The following is a 7,745-nucleotide window of genomic DNA, read 5'->3' as shown; positions in this document are numbered from 1 at the left end:
AGAAGGAAAGGTTCAGTCTCAAGCTGGCAGCTTGTGCAGCTGAATGAATGGGGAAGCCATCAATTACAAGGGGGAGAAGAGAGAGAAGCAGGTTTAGGAGGGAGATCATGAGTTCAGGGTGGAGCCAGGTCGAGTTTGAGGTGTCTGGGGACATCCAAGTGGAAATGTCTAGCAAGTGGCAGGACATAAGATTCTGAAGCTTGAGGAGGCAGCTAAGGCTGGGGCTGGGGATTAGGGAATCAGCAGCAGAGGGAAGGTGGTTGGAACAAGAGAAGTGACAATGTTGCCCGAGACAAGCTTCAACTTTTAAGAGGTAAATGGAGAATAATACAGAGATGAGAAGGATACAAGGAAAACCACGAGAACTTAGTGAAATGAAAGGGATAAAGATCAGGGAAGGGGGAGTGACTAGCCATGTCACATGCGACATGAGGTCCAGGGAAAAGAACAAATGGAAAATACCCAACAAACTTGGCTGTCGGAAGACCAGGGATGAACTTGGAGAATGTGGTTCCTGTAGAGGGATGGGGACTGTAACCAAACTGCAATGGGTGAGAAAAAGTTGAAGGGAACACCAAAACAGAGTTCCCTTTTGAGAAGTTTATATGAGAATAGGAGGCATTTTAATAGGAGTTTCTGATTTAGGAGTCATATTAGTTTCCTGGGGCTGCTGTATGAATGAGCACAAACTTGGTGGCTTAAAACAACAGAAGTTTATTCTCTCACAGTTCTGGAGACGAGAAGTCTGCAATCAAGGTATTTCCAAGGTTGGTTTCCTCTGGAGGCGCTGAGGAAAACTCCATCCCATGCCTCTCTCCTGGCTTTGTTGGCTGTTGGTAATCCTTGGTGTTCCTTGGCTTGTGGACACATCACCCCAATCTCTGCCTCTGTCTTCACATGGTTGTCTCCCTCTGTGTCTCTGAGGTGTGATTCGAATTCCCCAGCCTTTTGAGAGAACACCAGTCACTGGATTCAGGGTCCGCCTCAAATCCAGAACGATCTCATCTTAAGATCCTTAATTACGTCTGCAAAGATCCTATTTCCAAATAAGTTCACACTGACAGGTGTGAGGGATAAAGACTTCAATGTGTCTTTTGGAGCCACTATTCAACCTACTGCAAGGGTCCAAGTATGGATAGAAAACGAGCTTTGATGAAAACTCTCCTCTCCTTTGCCAATCTATGACGCCTAAAAAGTAAATCATCATATTAGTATCTCATTAAAGATGTATTCATTTAGGTAAATGGACGTTTTAAAAGCCTCAACAGGGGTAATGTTCATTCAACAAAGATTTATTGACTCTTCTTAGCTATTGCCAGGGTTATTGCTAGGCACTGGGGATAATGAAACGAGTAAGATATTCATTCATCAAGTAAAAATCATTGTTAAATTAATTTCTGGAATCCCTAGTAACAAAAAGCCAGAAAACCCACCAGCTTCTGGAAGTGTATATAAATTTTCTTTAGTGCATACAGGATTTTTTATTTTTCACTTTTTTTATATGGACCTTATTGAGATATAACTTGCACACAGTAAAATGAATAGATTTTAAGTGTACAGTTTGATGACTTTTGACAAGTGTAACCACAACCCCAGCTGAATAGAGAAGACTTTTATTACCCCCTAAAAGTTCTGTCTCCTTATAGTCAAATCCACCAGGCAGTCACTAGTCTGCTTTCTGTCATTAAAGATTAGTATTGCTTTTTCTATAGTTTCATAACAATGGAATTGTATTCTTTTCTGTCTGGCTTCTTTTACTCAATGCCATGTTCTTGAAATGCATCATGCTGTCGTGTGTGTAAGTAGCACATTCCTTTTTTCACTCAGTAGTATTCCATCGTACGGATGTAGCCCAATTTATTTATCCATTCACCTATTGCCAGACGTTTGGGTTGTTTAGTTTAGGGTAATTGTAAGTAAAGCTGCTATAAACATCCCCATACAGATCTGGTTGTATGTTTTCATTTTATTTTGGATAAATAACCTAGATGTGTGAATGCTGGGTCATAAGGTAACACTACATTGTACTTCACAAGAGACTGCTACTGCTACACTTTTTTTCAAGGTGGCTATACCACTTCGGTAATGTATGAGAATTCCAGTAGCTTTATATCACCACCAATACCTAGTATTAATTACCTATTTAAAAAAGCCATTCCAGGGGAGGGTATAGCTTAAGAGGTAGAGCACATGCTTAGCATGCATGAGGTCCTAGGTTCAATCCCCAGTACCTCCATTAAAAATAAATGAATAAATAAATGAATGAATAAATAAATACAACTAATTACCTCCCCCCCAAAAAAAGAAGAAAAAAAAAGAAGACAATGAACTGACATCTTTAAAGTGCTGAAGGAATGCCAACCCAGAATTCTATATGCAGCAAGAATATTTAAAAAAAAAAAAAAAGCCATTCCAGTAGGTGTGTAGCGGTATCTCACTTTGGTTTTCATTTGCATTTCTCTAATGATGAGTGATGTGTTTATGTGACACCTTATTTCCTCCTTGGAGAAGCATCCGTTGAAATATTTTGCCTATTTTTTTTTTAAATTGAAGTATAGTCAGTTACAATGTGTCAATTTCTGGTGTACAGCATAATACCCCAGTCATGCATATATATATACATATATTCGTTTTCATATTCTTTTTCATTAAAGGTTATCACAAGCCATTGAATATAGTTCCCTGTGCTATATAGAAGACATTTATTTTTTAATATATTTTTACATATAGTGTTTAACATTTGCAAATCTCAAACTCCCAAATTTATCCCTTCCCACCCCCTTTCCTCTGGTAACCATAAGATTGTTTACTAGGTCTGGGAGGCTGTTTCTGTTTTGTAGATGAGTTCATTAGGGTCCTCTTTTATCTTCTTTTTTTTTTTTTTAATTCCACATATGAGTGACATCATATGGTATTTTTCTTTCTCTTTCTGACTTCATCCATTTTTAAATGGCTTATTTGGTTTCCTACTATTGTACAGTGGGATTACATAGATGTACATACGTATACATATACATATACATATATGTGTGTTTTGCAAAGAGTTTTACAGTCTGTGGCTTGTCTTCTCATTTTCTTAACAGTGTCCTTTCAAAGCGTAGAAGATCTACATTTATGAAGTCAAATTTATCAAAGTTTCATGGTTTATGCTTTTTTTTGTCCTTTCTAACAAATCTTTGCCCAACTCAAGGTCACAAAGATTTTTCTCCTGCGTTTTACAAGACGTTTTATAGTTTGGGGTTTTACATTGAAGTCTGTGATCCATTTCAAGTCAGTATTTGTATACGGTGTGATGCACAGGTTGGGGTTCATTTGTTTTCACGTGGATATCCAATCGTCCCAGCACAATTTGTTGAAAAAACTATTCTTTATTGAGTTGTCTTGGCACCTTCATTAAAAATTGACCACACATGCATGCGTCTATTCATCAGCTCTCTGTTCCATTCTGTTTGTGTCTATTTTTCTATTCTTTTGCAAATATCAGTGTATTGACTACTGTAGCATTAATAAGTCTTCAAATCAGGTAGTGTGAGTCCCCTGACCTTGTTCTTTTCAAAAGTCTTTTGATTATTCTGGATTCTTTACACTTCCATGTAGTTTCTAGAATTAGCTTGTCAATTTCTAAAACAGAAGGCTGCTTGGATTTTGAATGAGATTACTTTCTAGTCTATAGATCAGTTTGGAGAGGCTTGACTTCTCAACAATATTGAGTCTTCCAATCCATGAGATGAAATATTTCTGCATTTATTTCGATTTTCCGTCATTTCTCTCAGCAATGGTTTGTCATTTTCAGTAGAAAGTAGGTTTTACATATATTTTGTTAAATCTACTCCTAAGCAATTCATGTTTTAAATACTGTTTTAAATTTTTTATTTTACAATTATTTATTGTTAGCGTATAATAGTACAACTACCTTTTTATATTAACCTTGTATTCTGCAAACTTGCTAAATTCTCTTATGCATCCTAATAGTTTCAAAATAGATTCTTTGAGATTTTCTATACACATGAGCATATTGCCTGAAAATAAAGGCAGTTTCATTTCTTCCTTTCCAAACCGTACCCCTTTTTCTTTGCCTCATGGCCGTGGCTAGGACCCCAAATATGATGTTGAATAGAAATGGTTGAAAGGGGAAAGCCTTGCTTTGTTCTCATTTTAGGGGGAAAGTTTTTCAGTCGTTCACTATTAAGTATGATGCTAATTGTAGATTTTTCATAGATGTGATCATGTAACACTTTTTAAAATCCTACACAGTATCACTGTTACTATTAACGTTATAAAGAGTAAGCATACTTAGCATAAAACATGCAAACAAGACCAAAGGGTCTGACATAAAATGCTCTGACCCAATCCCACCAATTTTCTCCCTAATTATTTGGATGCTGAAAGAGATAGCGACAGAGACAGAGATTGGGGCAGGAAGCGGGCAGGGGGGGCAAAAAGAGAATAAAGGAAAAATAACTTCAGTTATTCAGAGCAGCAAATCTTTTCAATGGGAGAATTCTCCCCTCTTCCTGGAGTTTTACCAGAACCCAGTTCATTCTGATTCAGTTGTCATCTCTGGATACAGAGGACAAGGAACATTGCTCTTGGAGTCAGAAGAGTAGGGATGAGAAGTCAGCACAGCCCAACAATTAAGAGCCTGCGTTTGCGAGTCAGACGCACCCGAGGCTACCTCTCCATTGCAGTTCGAGCCTCTGCTCGCTCGTCTATGAAAAGGCCACGGTCACAGTACAGGTTTCACGGGCTGAGGTATAACTCGATGGGTAATGCACAGGTGGAATACGCTCAGTCCTTTGCACGTAGCAAATCCGCCACGAAGGAGCAGTGCCTGGGTGTCTCTGGGCCAGTTTATTAACCTCTACGACCCATAAAATGGGGATACGCCCACTGCCTCCCAAGATTACATGCAAGTGAGATGAGACGATAAATATCAAAGACAGAGACAAACAGCAAAGTCCGACCGATGACAGAGGTAAGAATCCGAATTTGGTCCAAGACCCACGTTCGTTCTTTTCTCTCAAAAATCGATTTCCCTGCAAAGCTACAACACTTGCGCCTTTATTGATCAACTTCCGAGATGACCTACATTATTCTGGATAGGCAATAGCCTCAATTTTTTTTTTTTGTTTGTTTGTTGAGTTATAGTCAGTTTACAATGTTGTGTCAATTGCTGGTGTACAGCACAATGCTTCAGTCATACATGAACACACATATATTCATTTTCAAATTGGGCTTTTTCACCGTGAGTTACTGTAAGATCGTGAATATATTTCCCTGTGTATACAGTATAAACTTGTTTATCTATTCTATATTTACCTGTCAGTTGCCCCAGTTTTTAAACAAGGATTAAATTGTTACTCTGGGATGAACACACTTCATTCTTTCTTCCTTCCAAAACTATTTCCCTTTTCTAATGAAGTCCCAAAATGGAAGAGGGTTTGGCGAGTCACCCAGTCCTATGGATTTGGAACAGGACATACCTCAAAAGCAACACCAGTTATCTTAAGAACATACATCCCCAAATCTTATCTATGGGTAGGGTCAGTACATTTAGTGAATAAAAACCCAGGATGACCAGTCAACACTGGATTTCAGATAAACAAGGAATCGAATTGGGGTTCTTTTCTATAATATAACCCATACAATATTTGGGACATACTAAAAATTTATTCACTGTGTATCTGAAATTCAAATGTAACTAGGAGTCCTGCATCTTATGAAACAACTCCACTATGGCGTTCATTCCCAAACTGCATCTAAAAATTCCAACAAACTGCTCGGGTGTGAGAATTCAGAAGGCAACAGCCGAGATGGAGTGACTTCTGAATTTCATGGATGGTGCCAGATATTTCAGATACTTTTCCTCATTTAATCTTCACTCACACATTCCAACAAAAGCCCCACGGGCTGGCATTACCTCCCATTCTGTGCATGAGGCGACTGAGGCTGAGAAAGAGGAAGCAGTCTGTCTGAAATCGAAAGTAATTCTCTAGGAGGGTTTCATGGCAGGTGAGACCAGTTCGAGCGAAGAGAATGAGCAGGAGGGGATCCAAGGATGGGAACGGCTTGTCCTGGGGATGCTGAGTGTAGGAAAGTGGACGTTTCTCGGAACCTCACAAGGGAGTGGCTCTGACCTGAGGGCTCGTCAGAGCCCAGGATGCTGCCGGGGCCACTTTTGCTAGTGAACTGCATCACTGTGCTTTCCTAGGTCACTCACTCCTGTGGTGTGGCGCGCACGCACGCTCATGCTCTCTCTTTCTCGCTCTCTGCCACCTCTTCCTCTCCCCTTGGTGCTGCTGCCTGCTCATCTAGTATGCTGGTCAGCCCGGGCTAACGCTGTCCCTTGGAGGAAAGAAGAGCTCCTACTCAGGCTTTGGGACTATCTTACTTGCCTGCCAACCCTGCATGGGGATGGGGTGCTTGCCAACTAATAACCAAATGGAGCTTCAATTTCCCATTTGCCACCGAGCCTTGTATGTGTAAAACTGCAGTTCAGAGGCGGAGTGGCTGGGCCAAGCAGGATTCAAGCAGCCCCTGGGTCCTCCCACCAAATTCCACCAAATGCTCAAGGCCCAACAAGCTGGAGATGGGAGTCGGGGAGTATTGGGAGGAAGATGACGAGTAAGCCATGGAAGAGAATTGTAGGCAAAGAAGAGCCTGGACTTCCGGTGTCCGGACAAGGCAGCCGCCGTGCTAAGAGGGGCTACAGTGCTAACAAAGGCTTGTTGACCAGCTAATGAAACACCTTCAGCCTCAAGGGGAGTTTTGCTATAAGCGTGTGCAGGGCAGATTGGATACCAGTTAGGAGGCCACTGCAGGACTCCTGGCCTTCGGTCAGCAAATATTCACTGTGCATCTTCTCCCGTGGAGACCCAGGGCCAGGTGCTGCATTTATTCTAGGTGCTGGGGACACAGCATCTAATGAGGACGATCTGGTTCCTGCTCTCCTGGAACTTACATTTTAGGAGGCAGACTGACAATTAGCAAGTAAACAACTAAATAAATATGCATGATTTTTTTCAATTGTCACTGAGTGCTTTGAAAACATAAAACTAGCTGATGAAATGCATACTGTACAGCACAGGGAAACAGTCAATATCTTGTAGTAGCTTATGGTGAAAAAGAATATGAAAATGAATGTATGTATATTCATGTATGACTGAAGCATGGTGCTGTGCACCAGAAACTGACACAACATGGTAAACTGACTATACCTCAATTAAAAAAAAAAATTAGTTGATGAGATGATGGGGAGTGAGGTGGAGAGGGAATCATTAGAAAAGAGAGTCAGGGAAGGCACCTCTGGCTTAAGTAGAAACCTGAAAGATCAGAGGGGGCCAGCCATGCAGAGATGGTGGCAGGGTAGGGGGAGTGAACGTTTTATACAGAGGAAGGAGTAAGTAAAAGGGACTGAAGAGAGAACAGATGGGTCATGTGGCTGGAGCAGAGTGAGCGACGGGAAGGGGTTGAGGTCAGATTGGTGGGAAAAGACCAAATCACACATGGCCTTGCAGGCCAAGGTATGAAAGGTGAACTTGCCCCATGTGCAAGGGCGGGCCTTTGGCAGAAGTGATAAATGATGGCAGCTGGGAGGAAAGTTTCTACAAGTCATTTCAAACCTGGAGAAGCCAGGCCTTTATAACAGGTGAGCAGTGAAGAACCCAAGAGGAATGCCAATCTCGCTGGGTTGGATTCCAGGACACGGATGGGCCCACGTTCACCCGCCATGGGCAGGGAGTTCT

At 41.1% G+C, this 7,745-nt stretch overlaps 1 protein-coding gene across 1 annotated transcript in view; it reads right to left on the bottom strand.

Annotated features, from left to right (window-relative positions):
- Positions 1-1,081: 1,081 nt before the first annotated feature.
- Positions 1,082-7,745, bottom strand: part of MAP9 (microtubule associated protein 9) — an 85,590-nt gene continuing 78,926 nt past the window's right edge. The window contains exon 15 of the mRNA XM_032471933.1: positions 1,082-1,188. The gene's annotated coding sequence lies outside the window, so the exon portion shown is untranslated. The remainder of the gene's footprint in view (positions 1,189-7,745) is intronic.

This window comes from Camelus ferus, chromosome 32 (genome assembly GCF_009834535.1).
Source record: "Camelus ferus isolate YT-003-E chromosome 32, BCGSAC_Cfer_1.0, whole genome shotgun sequence".
Classification (NCBI taxonomy): Eukaryota; Metazoa; Chordata; class Mammalia; order Artiodactyla; family Camelidae; genus Camelus; species Camelus ferus.
Note: the sequence above shows the minus strand (reverse complement) of the source record. Positions and strands in the feature narration are given on the sequence as shown.